This window comes from Phyllostomus hastatus, unplaced genomic scaffold (assembly GCF_019186645.2).
Source record: "Phyllostomus hastatus isolate PE091 unplaced genomic scaffold, TTU_PhHast_1.1 phas_scaffold_21, whole genome shotgun sequence".
NCBI lineage: Eukaryota > Metazoa > Chordata > Mammalia > Chiroptera > Phyllostomidae > Phyllostomus > Phyllostomus hastatus.
The window spans coordinates 5,792,353-5,812,569 of NW_025334017.1; positions in this window are offsets into that span (position 1 = coordinate 5,792,353).

Consider the following 20,217-nt stretch of genomic DNA (forward strand, 5'->3'; position numbering starts at 1 on the left):
TTTTGAAAAGACTCTAATGTCATTCCTAATAAGTAGTAGACACTCAATAGTATCATATATTATTCTTGGGGAAAATTGGTGTTGAGGCTGAAGATATTGGTATTTATAAATTATACTGTTTCAGATAGCAAGTGAAAGAACTGGATTTGAACCCAGGCATTCTGCCTCCAAAATTCATTAGCTAAAGCCAAATGCTCTTCTGCTTCTTCAAGTATAATTTCATGTATACATATAAGTAAATGTATTATTATGTGTGCATATTAACACACCAAAGATTTTCATTCTTATCTAAATATCTATGAGAATAGCAGAGAATTATTACCAACATAGTGATTTAAATTCAACCTTCAGTCTCTCCTTTTTCACAAAGGCTTTAAGAGCTTTAAAATTCAGATTTACTTCAATCTTTTCTCTACCTAATAAACAAATAAAAATGAGCACCATATTGAAAGCTTCTTTAGTAAAAACATTAATTCATACTTAGTATAGGAAAATAAATGTGCAGACTTGTACAAGGTAAAAAGTAAAATTTCTGACTTCTGGTTTCTGGAAATAACTTGGAAGTCATCACTCTCAATGTTATAAGAAAAAGCTGGAGAAACTGGAAACCAGTGACTTTCATTAGAACTTAAAAAATGTAAACCACCAGGATGATTTTCCATAGGAAAAGGGATATATACATGTTATGGCCTTCCATATAATTAAATGTTATTCAATGGTTTTTAAAAAGAGCATAAGCTATAAAGCAAAAACAATGGGTGAATTTTAAATGTATATTGCTAAGTGGAAGAACCTACTATGAGAAGGCCACATACTGTTATGATTCCAACCATATGGCATTCTGGGAGAGGAAAAGCTACAGAGATGGTAAGTAGCCCAACGGCTGCCAGGAGTTCAGGGTGGCAGTCTGTAAGTGAAGCTCAGGGGATGGTTTCATAAGATAGAGACTAATCTTATGATATGGTAATAGTGGATGCCCTATGACTTTTTCAAAACTCCAACTCTACCCCACAGAGAGTAAACCTTATGTACACAAATTGCTTAAAAGTCACTGAAGAGTTTGGGGATCCCAGAAGAAATGCAGAATATGACAAAACTAACTAAGGTATATTCCTAAAGTATGAAAAAAAAACTCACTAATCTAACTGAGATCTTAATTCCTATCCCACTTAGTTTGCCTCCTACTGTCTATTTGTAGTACTTAAAACTACCATACTACAATAAGGAAATAAAATATTCAAATATATGACAAAGAGGTATTATCTTGTTGAAAGAATTCCATCAATAGAAAAATCACTTTAAATACCCAGTATTCAAGTGCAAGATTGTATGACTAAACCCAGCCACGTAATCTGGCCAAGTAATCTTTTTAGTCATGCATGCCTACAGTAACTTTTCCCTAGTGACAGTCCAGAAATCTAGACAAAATGTTTTCTAAGAAATCAAAGTTGAGATAACGAATATTTAAAAGGGCCAAGTCATCAAATCTGGGGAGAATATGAAACTCAGCTATGAGGTTCCGATTGCCAGCTGCCATCTCTACTTTCACCAGGATTAAGAGAAAACTAGGGAGTCGTGTATTTTGTTATTTTATGTGTATACTGTGTTTTTCATCATTGTTTTTGTCAAAAGTTATAGAGACAGAGACTAGTCTTCACTTCAGAACATCTTAAATTGTGCCAAATGACTTCAGCTGTGAACGGATACAATAAAGAGAAGCAATAATAAATAAACTATTATATTTCTGGGTGGCAGAAGTGCTTCCAGCTGTTGGTCTAATTCTATCTTTGTAGAAAACTGCTTTCAGCAAACTCATCCTAAATTGCTTGACTAGCTTGGATAATTGAGATTTCAGTTTAGAGCTTACAAAATGTGGTTTATAACAATTAGGTCAGAAGTATAAAAAAGTAAATGGGGAGATAAATAATTTCTTTAAAAAATTTATATTGAACTGAAAGGGAAAAAACTATTTCTCTAAATTTAATTTAATATTAACTAAAACTGAAAATTCACAGGTACTGATTGGAAAAGCTTACTCAAAGCAATGTATTTTTATTAAATATTTGTGGAATATGTATATTATAAAGTGGTTCATTCATTTATTATTTTTTCTATTTATGGAGGAACCTACAATCACTGTTCAAGATTAAAATATATCATTAATATTCATAAAATCAACAATGTCCTAAGATTTATGAAATCAACTTGATCCCTTCACATTGGTCTAACTTTCATTAAATGTCTAAGTCTTACATCATTCCTTGGAAGAAAATAGATGAGAATTTTGTCAAATATATATGGAGATTGTATATATACATATTGTATATATATATACAATTACAAGCATGAAGGTAAAAGATTTTAGAGCTTCAAGAGTCATACAAGACAATATAATCAATTTACTTTACAGATAAGGAAGTTGAGTACCAGAGTGTAGAATGAACCAAACCACACCCATTCATACAGATAATTATTTTTAAAAACTTGGTCCTGCCATGGTTGGTGTAACTCAGTGTATTGAGCTCCAGCCTGCAAACCGAAGGGTTGCCAGTTCAATTCCCAGTCATTGAACATGCCTGGGTTGCAGGCCAGGACCCAAGGTGGGGGTGTGCAAAAAGCAACCAATCAATGTATCTCTCCAACATTAATATTTATCTCCCTCCCTTTCTCCCTTCCTTCCCCTCTCTCTAAAAATAAATAAATAAAATCTTCAAAACTTTTTTTTTAAAAGCTGGTCCTAGCATACATGTTCCCTTAAGCAAATAATATGTTGTATTGCTGTCACAGCATGCTTTCTCTTCATGTATTGCTCTTCACAGAAGCCTGGTTTCACCTGCTGAGCATGACCATCAGGGTTTCTCAATGTCTGCCTTTTTAGAATAGCAATAACAGAATCAGCTAGGTATTCATTAAAATGCAAACCCCAGGGCCCAATCCCAGACCTCCTAAAGGAAAACTTGGGTGTTATAGGTTTTTTAAAATATATTTTATTGACTTTTTTTAAAAGAGAGAGAGAAACATTGGCTTATTGTTCTATTAGTTGTTCTACAACTAATTCATAGTTGATTCTTGTATGTACCCTAACATGGGACTGAACCCACAACCATGGCCTATCCAGACAGGATGACACTCCAACCAGCTGAGTCCCCAGTCAGGGCTTCCTGGGAGTAGTAGTTTTAAACAGCCACCAGTAATTCAGCTGCATTTTGTTTGTTAATAATTGCATTAAAGTAACATGTAGACACATTGTTTGATTATATCTTACCTGGAGGGCTTAATTGAAAATGCAAAATTCCTTTCTCAGGATCACTGTTGCTATGCAGGGCCTTTTGTGGTTCCATATAAATTTTTGAATATTTGTTCTAGTTATGTGACACACATCATTGGTATCTTCATAAGAACTGCATTAAGTCTACAGATTGCTTTGGGTAGTATGGACATTTTAATATGTTAATTCTTCCTATTCATGAACACTGTATATGCTTCTACTTATTGGAATCTTCTTAAATTTCTTTTTTCAGTATCTTATAATTTTGAGAGTACAGGTTTTTTATATCTTTGGTTAGCTTTATTCCTAAGTATTCTATTCTTCTTGAGGTACTTATGAATGGGACTGTTTTCTTAATTTTTCCCTTCTGTTATTGACATATAAAAATGCAACTGATTTTAAGATATTAATTTTGTATCCTGCTACACTTTGTTGAATTCATTTATCAGTTCTAGTAGTTTCTTGGTGGAATTTTGGGGGTGCTCTAAATACAGTATCATGTCATTTGCAAACAAAGACAGTTTTACTTCTTCCTTTCCAATTTGGATGCCTTTTATTTCTTCTTCCTCTCTGATTGCTGTAGCTAGAATTTCTACTACTTTGCTGAATAAGAGAGATGAAAACAAACATCCCTGTCTTGTGCCCGATCTTAACGGGAGTGTTTGTAGTTTTTTAATACAGTGTGTAGTCTAGTTAGCAGTAATACACCAATGTCAATTTCCTGGTTTTAATATTGTCCAACAGCTATACAAGATGTCACCATGAGGGGCAGCCAGGTGAAGAATACATAAAACTTAGTTTAATGCACAAATTCCCAGACCTTCAGTATGATTCAGGAATTCAGAAAGTTGAAATTAAATATAAAAAGTGTTTGTTTAACAAGAACCCCAGGGATACTTCATATTACATCAGATCTTGTTTTTATTCCCCCCACCCCAAGATATATCAACATTCCTATATCTCCTATGAGAATCTTCCAAAGGAAATTTCCCCAATTTTGAAATGTGGAAGATTTGTTTAAAATTCTGGCTGAAAATTCTGAAGCTCTTATAGATAAAAAGGATTTGCAACAAAGGTTTGTACTCTATAACTAGAATACACTTCAAATTCATTAAATGGTTTGATGGGTATATGGGAAAATGTTGGGGACATATGCTGTAATTTGGCTCAAAGAAGGTGAAAAGCAACACAGTATCTTTTAAAACAAAATAATTTACATGAAAACTACACAGTGTATAACTCATCCCCACTGGAATATTATGAGATAAAAATATTTGTTGAGTCCTAACAGGATAATTTAAAAATCATAATGAGCCCCAAACAATGTATTAAAATACAAAAATATAATAGTGAGCTAACAGCAGTGCTTGATGCTTTCTAGGTACATTTTTAAGTTAAGTAATAAGACATAAGATAACAGTGAGAATTTTTATTATAAATGATAAACTAAGGATTAGGGTAAACAGAAATCCATGACAACAGCCCAGGACAAAATTAATAGAAAGATTGAAGAAACTGGAATTTCTACATGAGATTATCTACTGTTACATTTTTAATTCATCCTGAGTCTGACCTGTTGTTAATTGCAGATTCTATTCACAAAGTACAGAGCATTCTGAATAAGCAAGTTATTAGGCGGTGATCTAAAAAATCAAAACACAGCCATGAAGACAAATCAGTCTCCTCTGTGGAAAATCAAGGGCAATCTATTTTAAATAAGCACTTGAAAATTCTATGGGTTATTGTTCTCCACTGCTGTTTAGTTAGTTGAGTAAGAGATATAATTCCTGAGACCACTGCTGCTGCCAAAAGCAGCAGTCACAACAAGAAGACTGCCTTCCTGTCAGGCTCCCAGGAGCAGCTGAGCAGCCGCTATGAAAGAGACAGGAGCCACATAACATGCAAAAGGATGGGAGCCCCCAGATGAGCCCTAAAATTTTGTCACATGCACCTCTAAACAGATATTGTCATTTTCACTTGTATTTCATAAGAATTTGGATACTTCTTTCACCAGCATATGTCTGGGTCCAGAGCTTCCACAGGTATGAATACTGGTGTACTTTCCGCACCCATTTTCTGCTTCCCTGATGAAGTGTGATCTCTCAAAGCCTTTACTTTCCCATAACTCACCACATCTACCAGAGATCCACCCCTAATGTCACTTCTCCCAAATGTCCTAACATGTAACTTAGTTCTCTCACATGACATTAATAGATGGCAGTTTCCTATGTACATGTATTAACTCTCCTACTATACTATAAGCTTCTTTTTCAATTTTATTTTTCAATAACAGTTTACATTTTATATTTTGTATTAGTTTCAGGTGTGCAGTACAGCAGTTAAATAATCAAATACTTAAATACTTTACAAAGTTTTTCCCCCAAATTTCCAGTACCCACCTGGTACCATACAGAGTTACTATAATATTATTGACTATATTCCCTGTGTGGTACTTTAAAATTATAAACTTCTTGAGAGGAAACATTTTGTTCTTTCCTACTTCAAAATGACTGAAACATTAAAAAGAATTAATGTGAATAAATTGAATATATTTCCACTTATTATTGGATTCTAGTATCAATTCTAGTACAAATATCAGAATTATCACTGTCTATTCACAAAAGCATTTGTAGTATGAATTTTTTTGGTAAAAATGTCAACTTTTCAATGTCTTATTGTGTATGTATATATGTATATATATTTATGTACTTATTTTATATGTGTATGCTTATAAATGCTTTATATAATAGGTCTTTCCAGAAGATATCCAGCCATGTAATATGAAAAATAGAGACATTTATTGAAGAAGATACAAGATACAAGAAACAGTGTACATAGGAAAATGACACTTCAGTGCCCTTCCAAGTAGGCATCTTGGGACCTCACACAGTTCTCCCAATCACCATCAGGTGTCCCACTGTATTTTCCTGAATCTCATCTATGGTCTGAAATCTTTTCCCTTTCAAAAGTGATTTTAGCCCTGGCTGGTATGGCTCAGTGGCTGAGCGCCAGCCTGTGAATTGCTGGTTTGATTCCCAGTCTAGGGCACATGCCTGGGTTGTGGGCCAGGTCCTCAGTAGGGGGTATGCGAGAGGCAGCCACAAACTGATGTTTCCATCCTTCTCTTTCTCTCTCCGTTCCCTTCTCTAAAAAATAAAATAAATAAAATCTTTTTTTTAAAAAGTGATTTTAGTTTTTGGTAAAGGAAAAAGTTGCAGGGCACCAAATCTGAGCTGTACAGGGGACTGAGTCACCTGGGTGATTTGATGTTTCACCTAAAAACTCTGCACAAGATGTGATGCACAAGTGGGCACATTGTTGTAATGAAGCTGACAATAACTAGTTGCCCATAGCTGTGGCCTTCTACATCATCTGAATAGTTTACATGGAAGAATGTTCAAGCTTAATGCAAAATTTTATGCAGATTCGTTGCTCCACTCACTCCTTTTGAATGCAATGACCACACATGTTCACTCAAGGGTGTCTACCACCCCTACTGACTAGTACAGTGAAGTCATCGTTGTTCACACATGTGCATTCCAGTCCACTCTCCTTTGCTGCCAGGTTACATTAATGTTACACAAACTATTCTCATTGTATTAACAATGGCTTTACTTTTTCAAGACAGACCCCGTACATATGTACACATGTATATATAAAAAATACAGTCTCTGCAATTATATATAAATTCTTTTTTAACAGCTTCTAGTATTCTCCTTTGTACATAGCAGGCAATCAATAAAGATATTTTAATTAAATAGTTAATTAAAATAACAATAAGAAACAAAAGGAAGATGAGTTTTTATCTACTCAGAACTCTACCAGGTTTAAATTTTTAGATATTTTTCAAAAATGAAGAAGAGTAACATGTCCTTATTTTAAATTTTTGGTTATTTATTTCTGGTGTATAAAAATACAGCTGATTTGTTTTTAAATGTATTGGGGTTACATTGGTTAATAAGATTATATAGGTCCAGTGTACATTTCTATAATACATGATCTTCATATAGTTTTGTGTGTCCACCACCCAAAGTCAAATTATCTTCCATGATTCTGTTTGAGTATTTGATCCCCTTTGCCCTTTACTACCCCCACTGCTCCCCTACCCCAACCACACTGTTGTCTGTGTCTATGAATTTTTGTTTGCTTTTCTTATTTGTTCATTTGTCACTTTCAGTTTTATATACCACCTATGAGTGAAATTATATGGTCCTTAACTTTTTCCATTTGACGTATTTCACTTAGCATGATATTCTCAAGGTCCATCCATATTGCCTCAAATGCGATTCACTGGTCTAGGGGTATGATTCTCACTCAGTGTGACATATCCTTCTTGTGGTCAACTCCTGAATCTCTTACTTCTCATGATATCAATGCATTCAAGTGGAGACATTAAAATTTCATATGTATATGAATAATAAGACATATTCACTTAATTTTTATTTCAACCACTGCACACTCTAAAGTATTCAGATATCTTTGAAGATTCAAAATAAACACATTTTATCATCGACAAAATTTTCATATAAAACTATATTTGTGAAGATATTTAATTTTTCTGTTTCTATGCTAATTATTTATCTCAATAAAGGTAATAATTTCCTTTGTGAAATCAACTTCCTGTTATAATTTTGTTACTTATGGCAACCATGTCTGCCAGTTTCCAAAGTTAAGCTTGATAATGAGATCATTGTTTAAATAAACATAGCCTGTCAATATGAGCACTATTTCAGAATGATTTCTCAGGCTACAATTTCATTGCATGTAGCATTCCTGGTACTTGGAAGGATAATAATCCAATAGACAGCGGAGTAGATGAAAATTTTGTTTTCTACTTCAGGTTTTTTTATTCTGCCATTTGTTTGCATTTTTACCCAACTATTCCATTCATACATTACTGAGCTTATATCATGTGCACATGTGCCATGTGTATACAGTAAGATGTATAAATACGAGTAAGACATACTCATTGTCCTTATGACATTTATAATTTTTATTGTATTTTGTCCACCACTCAGTCCCTTTATACCTCCTCCCCCAAGCAATCTCCCCACTGTTGTCCATGTCTGTGAGTCCTTTTACCTCTATGCTCAATCCATCTACCCTCTAACCTCTGGGGAACTAAATTCCCACAAATAACCTTTAGTGTTGTACTAAACACTAAACAACATACGAGTAAACAACATACGAGTATGTTGATACTCGTATTCACATAGCATGTTGTTATAGTAGTAGCATTCTTTATCTTAGTAACTGGCAGAGTCAAAATTGAAAACCAGAGAACCTGCCTGGACTCTGCAGGCTTAGACACTTTACTATGCTGGGTGTAGTTATGACTTCATTTCAATTCTGTGTCTGAGAGAAAGATGGTGTCATTAGTAGAAATAGGAAACTCAGAAAAAAGTAACTTAGAAAGTTAAAAAAGATTATTTTGAATATATAGTATTTATTGTGAAGCATTGGGCAGATAATAAGTTAGACATGTATCATAGACAATTTGTAGAACTAAAGAATAGAGAGACTTAGAACTGGAAATACAATCTTCAAAATAAGACCAAACCCAGTGATATGATTTGCCAAGACAGTAAAATCATTACAGAGTCACCTAGAATCATGCACCCTTCTCCAACGGTCATTGTTTTTAATGTTGAAAAAAGTATATGATGGATATTATGGAAATGGTTGAATTATCAATGAAGAAATGACTTAAAAAAAAAGTAGTGACCTCAATGAAAATATTTACTCCAACACAAATATGTATTATGCTTGTTTTGTAAAACAAAAACAAAAACAAACAGAAAACAGTATTTATTAGAAAAATGGTCAGACTCTCATAGCTCTAAGACTATAAGGTTTCATTAACCATTACATTAATCAATTAAAATGAATAAAATTTCTCTCCACCTTATAGTCAATAAATACAAATGAAAGGTGATTATTGAGGTCCTAGAAATTATACCATCTGCTCAAAGAAAAAAATATGTATTGGAAAGATATGCCCTGCATTTCATTTTCTCACACCTATTTCTTGAGCCTGAAGTTTCTATTATAGTAATATGAGTCTCTTGGTTAGAAAGTTTACACTCTCCACCCAACCCTCAGCCAATTTAATTAGTTAAGTGAACAAAATCTAGCAGCAAAAGAAAAAATATCAGTTATAGAGATTCATAGATGCATTTTCTACTTGAAGCATTTGATGTATCGAAGCTACAACTGAGGGATCTTCCAAAGTACAATGTGACAAAATCTAAACAACCATTCCTTACTCAGTAGCATTAGATAAATCATTCTTTAAAGTTTTTTCAATGGCAAGTAAAATGAACATTAATTGTTTAAATTGGAAGGAATTAAGAAATTAATGTTCTGAAGAGCAAAAAAGGAATTTAAATTGTCTAAAAGGATCTCAAACTGAACTGTTGGAGACTTTAGGTTCTACTTTCTGGTGGGGAAATTTTTTTAATTAAATATTTTAGTGGTGTTCTATGATAGTTGCCTCAATTTTCCCCCTTTGCTCTCCTCTGCCCATCTAACCTCCACTCCCACTGTCAATCCCCATCCTGTTGTCCATGTCCATGGGTCATTCATACTGTTCTTTGACTAGACTCTTCTTCTTCTGTCCACCCTTACCCTTTCACCCTCTCCCTCTGGTCACTGTCAGTCTGTTCCTTGTCTCCATGCCTCTGATTCTATTTTGCTTGTTTTTTTGTTTTGTTCATTAGGTCCTTCTTATACATGAGATCACATGTTATTTGTCTTTCACTGCCTGGCTTATTTCATTTAGCATAACATTCTCCAGTCCCATCTACTCTGTTGTGAGGAATAGGAGTTTCTTCTTTCTTTCTGTTGCATAGTATTCAATTGTGTAAATGTACAACACTTTTTTGATCCACTCATTTACTGGTGGGCATTTAGGCTGTTTCCAGCATTTGGCTATGGCAAATAATGCTGCTATGGACACAGGGGTGCATAAGTACTTTTGAACTGGCATAATTCGAATTGGGATTCTTAGGGTATAATCCCAGAAGTGGAATCACTGGGCAGAAAGGCAGTTCCATTTGTAGTTTTTTAGGGGAATTCCGCATTGTTTTCCACAGAGGCTGTACCAGTCTGCATTCCCACCAACAGTACACTAGGGTTCCCTTTTCCCTGCATCCTCGTTAGCACTTGTTGTTTGTTGATTTATTAATGATGACCATTCTGATCAGTGTGAGGTGGTATCTCACTGTGGTTTTAATTTGCGTCTCTCTGATGCCTAGTGACATTGAACATCTTTTCATACGTCTATGGGCCATCTGTATGTCTTCCTCGGCGAAGTGTCTATTCAGGTCATTGGCCATTTTTTATTGAATTGTTTGTCTTCCTGTTGTTGAGTCATATGACTTCTTTATACATTTTGGAGATCAAATCCTTGTCTGAGGCATTGACAAATATGTTCTCCCATACAGTCGGATCTCTTTCCTTATTGATGATGGTTTCTTTAGGTGTGCAGAAGCTTTTTGATTTGATGTAGTCCCATTTGTTTACCTTTTCCTTTATTTTCCTTGCCCTAGGAGATATGTTGGCAAAAATACTGCTGCATGGGATATCTGAAATTTTACTGCCTATGTTTTCCTCTAAGACTTTTATGGTGTCACAACTTATATTTAAGTCTTTAATCATCTTGAGTTTATTCTGGTATGTGGCATAAGTTGGTGGTCTAGTTTCATTTTTTTCCATGTAACTGTCCAGTCCTCACAACATCATTTATTTTGAAAAAAAAACTCTGTGGAAATATTGGAAGTAATTAGTCTCCAATTGTTATTAAATGACAAGGAAATAAACATTTTATGCTGTGTTACAGTAAAGTAGATGGCAGGCTTAGAAGCACATGCAAATATGTGGCATCAGGTGATGAATTTGAGGAAGACCTTCTACTTGCTAGCCTGGCTTAGTCACCTCCACCTAGCTTCAGCTTCATCATCTGTAAAATGGGGAGCATTGACTAGATGATCATAAAGCCCTCTCTGAACTCTAATATTCCATTAAAATATAAATTGTTGATGGACATCTTATTCAATTCTTGAAGAACTAACAAAGAAGGATTGCATGAAAAAAAATTCCATTATCTTGGATAAAGCTCAGAATGGTTGAAAAAATTAATTGGCTTTAGTTTTTTTGTTTGTTTTTATTGTTAAACTATCAAGGCTGTCTTTTTTTCTAACGCAATACAATGTGAAATTCAGGAAGGAACACAGCTAGTAATCTTCAGAGTTGAGACCTTGAGTCATGAGCTCACCCTGAGGTTTTTATAGCAGTTGGCATATGGAAACTATTTCTACTTCTTTGAATGTAAATCATTTTTTACAAAACATTATAATAAAGACCAAAAAAATGTACAGACCTTGAAGACACACTTCCTTTCCATTAGGCTTCCTTTAAAAATTATTTCAAGCTATTGGTGAAACATCAAGCCCATTAGTGCTTTGTAGAACAATGGACAATGTGTCACCAAACTTTGGAAACACATAGAAATTGCTTCCTTCTGATGCTGTTTTTCCATGTAGTGAATGAAAACTATAGAGGAAGATTCATCAGATTCCCAGTGAAGGGAGTTCTGGCTACACTGGGGTAAAAAACCTTGGCTCATATAAAGTTTAAATCTGGTGGCTTTCAAAGAGCTGTGACCTTGATCCATCAGACTAAGGTCATAATATTCATCAGACTAAGGGGGTAAATACAGTAGATTCTTGGTACTCTACCATAAGCCCAGACACATATTAGAAAATTTGCACACATCTTAACATTAGTCTTTAAATATCTCTAAAGAAAAACTAACAGTAGCTCCTAGTCTATAAATTAAAAATCTAACACTAGGAGAAGTTAAATAACTTGCAAAAGTCCATACTTTGCTAAATAGCAATGAAGGGCATGGATTTGAGCCTTGGGTTGTCTGACACCAAAGCATTTTTCTGAGGCCACTTCATCTTACTACTGTAACACAGCACAAACCATTTACTTCCTTATCTTCTTAAAGCAATGGGGGATTTTGATTTTTTCCAATAGTTTAACAAAGTTTCTTTTCAATACAGATTTTCCCTACCAAAAATTAGAGCCAATAATTCAGTTTGGGAGTTTTAAGAAAAATTAAATCCCTTTTTTGTTCCTAAAACAATGAGGTCATCATTTCCTCCCATTTTATATGATTAATGTTCATTTCAGTTGCCATTGGGGAATCTGAAGAGAGTGATTTATCTAATATTACCAAGTAAGGGCAGTTCATTAGGAAAAGTGGAGAGATCAGGGGTAGGAAGGCAACAGGGAGTGTTAGGATGAGCAGGATGGAGTAGAGAGCAAGGAGGAGGAGGGCTGCAGTGCTGGACCTCGTGACTCACTTGGGCACATGACATAGGGATCAGCATCTCAACCTACTAGTCACTGCTGGAAACCCTGAGAGCTGAAGATTTGGCATCAGTGAACTGTGATAAGGGGATGTGGCAGATCCAGTAGAGGGAAATATGAATTCTTCCAGTTGTGAGTATTCTTGGTGGTGTCTAAGGAGTTTATGTGGGATTTGACAGAAGGTAGAATTAGAAGACAACTTCATGAAAAGGAAGGGATTTCAAACCTTATGACCAAACTAATGACAGTCAGGCGTTAGAATAGCATAGTTTTACAATCATTTTCACCCTGATTATTTCAGTAGGCCAGGATAATCTTGAGGAAATGCAGAAAATTTTCAGTAGTCCAATTGCATTTTGGGTGTGTCCCTGAGACAATCCCTTAAGACTGTGGTCCACTATAATAAACCTTTCTTTCCTTTATCATCTGATCATTCCTGAAATTAGCTAAAGTCTAGAAGTTTTAGACCTAAAGTCAGATGTGCAATTCAGTGGTAATCCTGTAGTTTAAGTGAAAGTATTAATTCCGTGATTTAATTGTAAGCACGAGACCTGCTTTATGTTGCACGTTTCGAAAAGATTAGTGATTCATTGGAAGCAGGGCACCCTGGGCCTGAATACCTGCATGCCCTCTATTGGTGTTCTCTAAACGAGTTGGCCCACAGGAAAAAGACTTTGGACATCTCTCCAGGGCAGCTCAGGCACTCACCCCTTTTGCTGCCCTTGCACCTGTAGATCCAGGGACAGAAGTGCTATCTCCCCTCCTCCTAGAGAGGAAGAAAGACCATTTTCTTTGAGGGCCCACTGGCTGCCAAACTGCACTACCTTCTGGGGCATTTACCTGGAAGGGTGAGGACCGGCACCTCTACATACTCCTTGTACTGGTGACTTTCCCCTTCCCTCCCCTGTCTTCTCTCTGGTCTTAGGAGAACAGGAGCTGACATTAGATTTTGTCCCATTCATACCATCATGTTTGTGGTCTTGATGTGCAGGGTCACTCATTTAGACAGAAAGGGATCTTCTCCTAGTCCCACTTCAAGAAGTAGAAGCTTGGTGATTAATGTGCACAAACCATAAAATAACCCATGAAAAATGCTTTTCACAGTAATGCAAAGTTATTATAATATTTTCTATCTTTGTATGTTGCTTATTATGTTATTTACTATTAATTACTATAATATTATAAGATAGGTACATAAATATGTGTACTCTGTAGGTCAAACATGACATAATGTTGTTGAGAGAATTCTAAGTCCATGTGGGAATTGAAAGGAGATAGTAGTTAGGGAACAATCTTATGACACTATAATGGGAGCAAGGGTAAAGCAGAAAAGATAGGGCATATCCAGTTCTAACACGTTCTACTTACCAGATACCCTTAGAGGCATGTGATAAAAAAAATTACTATAAGAATGTAACCTATCCTTGGCCTGTGCCCTGAGAATCTGATGGATATATGTACCATTGTAGCTGCTACATATGAACACTATAAACAATAAATAAGGACAGGAAGTCACTTCAGTTTTAGTTTCTGCTCTATCAATAAGTTAATCTCTGTGGTGCCCCCATAACTCACTCATTTGGCAAGTGTTACCTGCAATTTCAATTTGAATCAGCCTCAGATATGCCAGATATTTCCTGAAGCATCAGAGATGCATAATAGCCTGAGGACATGCCAAGATGGGCTTCTTTATTGGTGACAAATGTACTAACACTTCTGAGGGATCCTATTCATTTTGATTGCTGCAGTGAGCTCCAATGGCAAAAAATGGGTTAAAGTCTATTTTTTTCCTGCTTAGCCAATTTTTCTTTATATGTTCAGCAGTGCAGCAAAAGTTAATTCATTCTGAAGCACATGGTTTTCCAGCAACATTGTCAATATTAAAATGCTCCTTTGCAGCTCTGGCCTACCCAGTATATTAGATGAAGGGAAAATACAGATGGGCTGACAAGCAGGGTTGTACTTTGTTGTAATGGAAAAAAGTATCAAAGAGCTGCTCTGAATCATTTTCTTTATTCCAATGTATAAGCTTCTGCTAAAGTTCAGAAGTTAGTGCTTTTATTATTTTTTTTGCCCACCCCCTTCCTATTAGCTAAGCTGTTTATAGATCTTTAAAATGGGATAGAGCATTTTTCCCCCTTAAGACAGGCAAAGAGAAAGCCTGCCAATTATTTCTCTTTTGACTTCAATGAAATCTCTTTAAAAGAAAGAAAAAGAGTTCAATATGATTTCTTTACAAAATGCCCTCCCACCAATATAGTTACATGCAAGGCAGAAGAAGTGTCTGCTGTTTCTTACAATGGGCTATGAAGCAGCCTGATAGTTCCCAAGTGATTGATGGGAAAATACAAAATGGGCCCATATTGTAGCCTATGATGTCTGCATTGAAACAAGCTCAGGCAGTGTCTCCATAGGTGAAGGGCCGCTTGCCTACATGCTGGGTTTGGGGAATTTGTGGTGGGGTGGCTGCTACCTCTGTTCCTTCAGCTGGGCAGTGGGAGGAAGCCCACAGGACTTTTAGCAGAGCAGGGGACTCAAAATCAGACCACTTGGATAAATTCCAGAACTTCCAGCTGCTCAGGACAACTATTCTTTATTAACAGTACCTTCCACGACGAAAGTCCCTGTCTTTTCATCTGTATGGCTTTAAACAACAGTAACTCTAACTTAAAATACTTTACCCATTTTACTTTGTATTGCATTTTGTGTTCTAGCCAAGCCTCTTTTTAGCTGAAACCCCAACGGAGTAGCAAGTTGATGGCCTTTCCATCTCGAAATTAGGTCAGGTATCAGAGCCTTTCAAACAGTAAACTCCTCTTTTTCTTTTATCTTCTTTAAGAGCCAAGCAGACTGGAAGTCATCCACTGAAAGATTCTGTTGTCTCTCTATACAAATGTTTAGACGTTTTCCAATTTTCTACAAAAAGAAAGAAGATAAAGTGCTTGGTTTATAGAAAGTTGCTGCCAGCATTAGATACAAAGAAAATAATTAGGTACTTCTCGAAACACTAATCAGGGTCAATAGATATCTGCTATAGGTTGCAGAGAAGCGGACTGTAGCATCCACGTGCTTGACCCTCGTCGCACGCGCAGCACAGCGGAAACCATGCGCCATTCCGTGCCCCCGTGCCTGCTCTGCGCTGCGGCCCACTGAAGACATGACAGTGCTACACACTCGTGCCCTGTTTGCAGTGTGCTCACGATCTAGAAGAGGTGAAAAAATCAAATCATAACAGATCCCATTAATTAGAATTAACTATGTATTAAGTATAGTGCTAAGTAACTTCAGACATTATTGTATTATATTCATGTTGTTACATGTGAGAAAATGGCTTTGTAACTTGCCTGAAAATAAATCCTCATTTCAGGATTCAAGTTGAATATAGGTCTGAAGAACATTTGCTAACTCAACGAACAATATAAGGCAGAATTAAATACAGACAGGAACAAAAATTTAAAGGAAATCTGTTGGGCTGTCATCAATATGATGTATATTTAAAATTATTTTACAAAAAAAAATTTTTGGTAACAAAAATTGATGTGTGCTGGGACATCTGGAACATCTCCCTGGGTCCCATTTTGTGCTGATTATAAGAACAAAACAAGGTGGTTGGCTGGGTTAGACACGCGGCGATTCTGAGTGAAGCTAAACGTGTCCATGGATTGAATCCTGATTTTGTCTTCACTCACTTGCACTGAAGGACCATAGCATAGACGACTTGCTTTGTTTGTTGCTAGTATTGTTAGCAATAATCATGCTTGCGCAATACCAAAAGTAGAAGCCGAGAAGCAATCATAGCATCTTTGGATAATTCAAAATGGAGTTGTCTCATGACAAAGGAAATGCAAAGTGGCCCCAGAAAAATATAATGTATATAATTTTCATTTTTTTGATGGAAAATTACAAGATACGTATGTTTTGTTGTTTGAGGTTTTTTTTTAAAAAAAAAAATGTTCTTTTAGTGACAGAAGTCAAGTACGTGGGAGGCGCTCCCGGGAGGCCCTCGGTGGTGGAAAGTGTATAGGCTGAGGAGCAGGAGAGACCCAGGCTGAAATTCAAGCTCTGCCATTTACTGTGTTTATGACTTTAGATAAATTACTCAGTCTCTCTGAGCTTTTCTTCTAATATTTAAATGGGTCTTTAAAAGTTACCTTATAAGGTCCTGGCTGGTGTAGCTCAGTGGATGGAATGCAGGCCTGCTAACCAAAGGGCTGCTAGTTCGATTCCCAGTCAGGGCACATGCCTGGGTTGTGGGCCAGGATCCCAGTTGGGGGCATGTGGCAACCACACATTTATGTTTCTCCCCATCTCTTTCTCCTTCCCTTCCCCTCTCTCTAAAAAATAAATAAATAAAATCTTTTTTTAAATTACCTTATAAGGTTTTAAAAATATTAAACAACATAGTAAACCTAAATGGCTTACTATGTAAATAAGTCTCCTTCCTTCTCACTCGATAAAGACTCAAAACTGCCCCTTTAATTCAAGACAAAGAATACTAGGTTTTTAAACAATGGAAGACAGTTTTATATTCCTGAGAAAGGCTAAAATAGATGAAGGAAAAAATAGCTTGCAAATGTCAAAAAGAAGTGCAGGAGATATAAAAAGTGAAAATGAAAAAGAAGAAAAGTAAGTTACTTCTAAATGCCAATTCTGGGATATTTACAAAAATGATGACTAAGCCGTTCAATATACACTGCTGCAGAGCCAAGACTCACATACAGCAACATTTAATTTAGAAAGTAGGGAAATGCTACAATCTGGATACGCATACACAGGTTATCTCAGGAAAATTTATTTCCACATACAAAATTGGAATAAATCTATTTTAATGAAGGCTTCAATTGTCTTTTTCTAGATTAAGCCATATGTAATTTAAAGAATTTAGATGTACTTCACTTTAAACATCTTTAAAATCCCTGCAAGGCAACTCCCTAAGGTATCACACTTTCTGAGCTCCCATGAGAAATGTGTGATTCAAATTAGTCCTCAAGCTGTTCAAATAAGGAGCTATGGCTGAAAGTTACTTGCAGCTGAGGAGGAGGTGTACGTATTTTGAAAGTTACTTATACCTTAGAGATAAGCCTGCAAAAATGGATTTGAAAGTGAAGTCTGAATGAACAGGTTTAGATTAACCAGTGAGCTCCTCTAGTCCTGAAGAAAAGTCCAGATGGTTGGGAATTTCTTGTTCCAATCTGGTAGCTGCCACCATCAACCTTCCTAAAAGTATCCTCAAGAAAATGGTATTATTCTTGCACTGCAATTTTCAACCTTTTTCATCTTACACATACACTAAGTACTAAAATTCTGCCACACACCAAAAAATATTTTGCCAATCTGAAAAAAAAGGAGTAGTTTTGATTCATTCACACAGGTCAGCTATTGTGTTCACTGTTGGCATTTTTTTTCACTTGATAGTCTAAGAGAAAAGAGGTCAGTGCCCTTGACTAAACAGTCAGCTACTATATGTTTTAAAAATTCTTGCTGCACACCTGGTGAAAACTGCTGTTCTTCTGCACATTACCATTTGAATCCAGGATGTGCTGCTTGATTTGAATTAACTTCTAACTGGCCCCATTACAATTGCCATCTTCCTTTTCCCCTCTAGATTTTATCTTAATTCCATAATCAAAATATTCAAATGATTTTATCCTCAATTTGCAATTATTTTTCCTAAAGCTCTGATATCTAGGAAATAGTTACCACTACCTCCATTTAACTAATGAAGGAATTTTTATGGTGGAGTGGTCCTTCTGAACCAGGATCATTTAGTTTAGGTAGTACTGCTAAACTTCAAAGGTAAGTCACTTAACCTCACTGGCTCTCATCTCAAAGCAAAGGGGCTGACTGGCCCATCTCCAAGGTCCTTTCCTGTTCAGTCATCCTATGATTCTGTAATGTACTTGCTAAGTGCTCTGCCTAATCACACAATTACCCAGTGATCCTCCTGAACTGGAAGTGGATGATCACTTGTCAGGGGCATTGTAGAGGGTGTTCGTAAATTAGCTGGAGGTCAGATTATAACCTCTGAAGTCACTTCTCTGATTCTGTCCTGGTGTCTGGGTCTGCTGATTCCTAGTCCAATGCACTATCCATCAGAAGGACATTGCCTCTTCTTGGAAGCAGCCAATTTCTAGTTCATTAATAGAGAGATTGCAAGCATTAAAAGCAGACTGTGTGAGTGAATGATAAATATAAACCATTACCAACTTGTCCTCATACAAAAATAATTACATACGAAATTCTTTTCATCTCATTGTGAAATAATTCTTGCCATGAGAAATAAAGAGAAAAGAGAGGCATCATTTTAGTGCCCCCAAGTGGGGAACAATAATGGCTGCAGCTAAATCACACCTTTCAATGGCATTTCTGGGCATCCTATAGCTTCTTGAATGGATCTGTTGGCCCTCTTGTACTGTCTGGGCCTGTTTTATTCTACAAGCTCTTCTAGAAATTTTGTCTTATCCTAGAGTTCTTGCAGTTATTTAGGAAGACAAAAGCCATTCTGACTATCCCCATAAGTCTATGGTCTTTCCAGGGATTCCAGTTGGCTTAAATATGTTCCAATGGGCCCAAGCTGATCTGAGGGTTCCCCAGATATCCATCTGAGCCTATATGTATTAAGAATCCTTGAGCTATTTAGTCCTAGTCACACTCAGGATAATGGGCAGAAAGAATAGTTGTCTCTTTGAATGACTCCCATCCATCTCCTGGTTTCCACAACTTGCATTCCATAGTTGGAGATCCTGGACCAGAGCTATATGACAAAACCATGGCTTCATTTTGCTAGCATATTTATTAGCATTTGAGGATGTTGGCTGTAGAAACCCCAATGCCATTTTGTCACAATAGCCAATAATCAGGAATAACTTTATGAGATAGCTCCTCTGAGTAATAGAGTTTTAAGCACCTACTATGTGAAAAGCAATTTTTTTTAGGTAAACAGTATCTCCAGCCTTGGAGATTACTATACATAGTGGGCATGTATAATCAGGTTTCATATGTGCCAAGAACATAGAAGCCCTTAAAATGTTGGTGAAGATGCAACATAGAAAATGGAAATTGATACTTCAAGAGGCACTATATAGTTCACACAAAAATACAGAAAATATGCCACGGTAGTATGCTTATTTACTAAATGAACAGTTCAGATAACCCGTATCATAGAACTTCAGTAGGTACTGTTCTGGATTAAAATGTTCTGGAAAGACTTAATTGAAAATTGATGGAATCAAGTTGAGAAGAGAAAAAGGAAGTAAGAAGGTTAGAGGAAGTTTTAAGTCAGGGTAATACACGAATATCTACCACATGAAAAGCTGGGAACTTGTTTGAAGAGCAATGAATTTTGCTGCAGCAAAATATAGGCAATATTATACTATAAATAACTTACAGCTGTTATTGAAAACAAGAATGAGACATGAGCCATAAGCTAAAAATTCAGGCTTTGATTTATTAAGCTAATAAATATAGTGTTTATCTTGTAGACCAGCAATGAACATAGCACATATATAGTTCTTCCCAGACATATGACAACTCACTAAACAATCATCACTGTCTTTACCATTGAGCCTTAA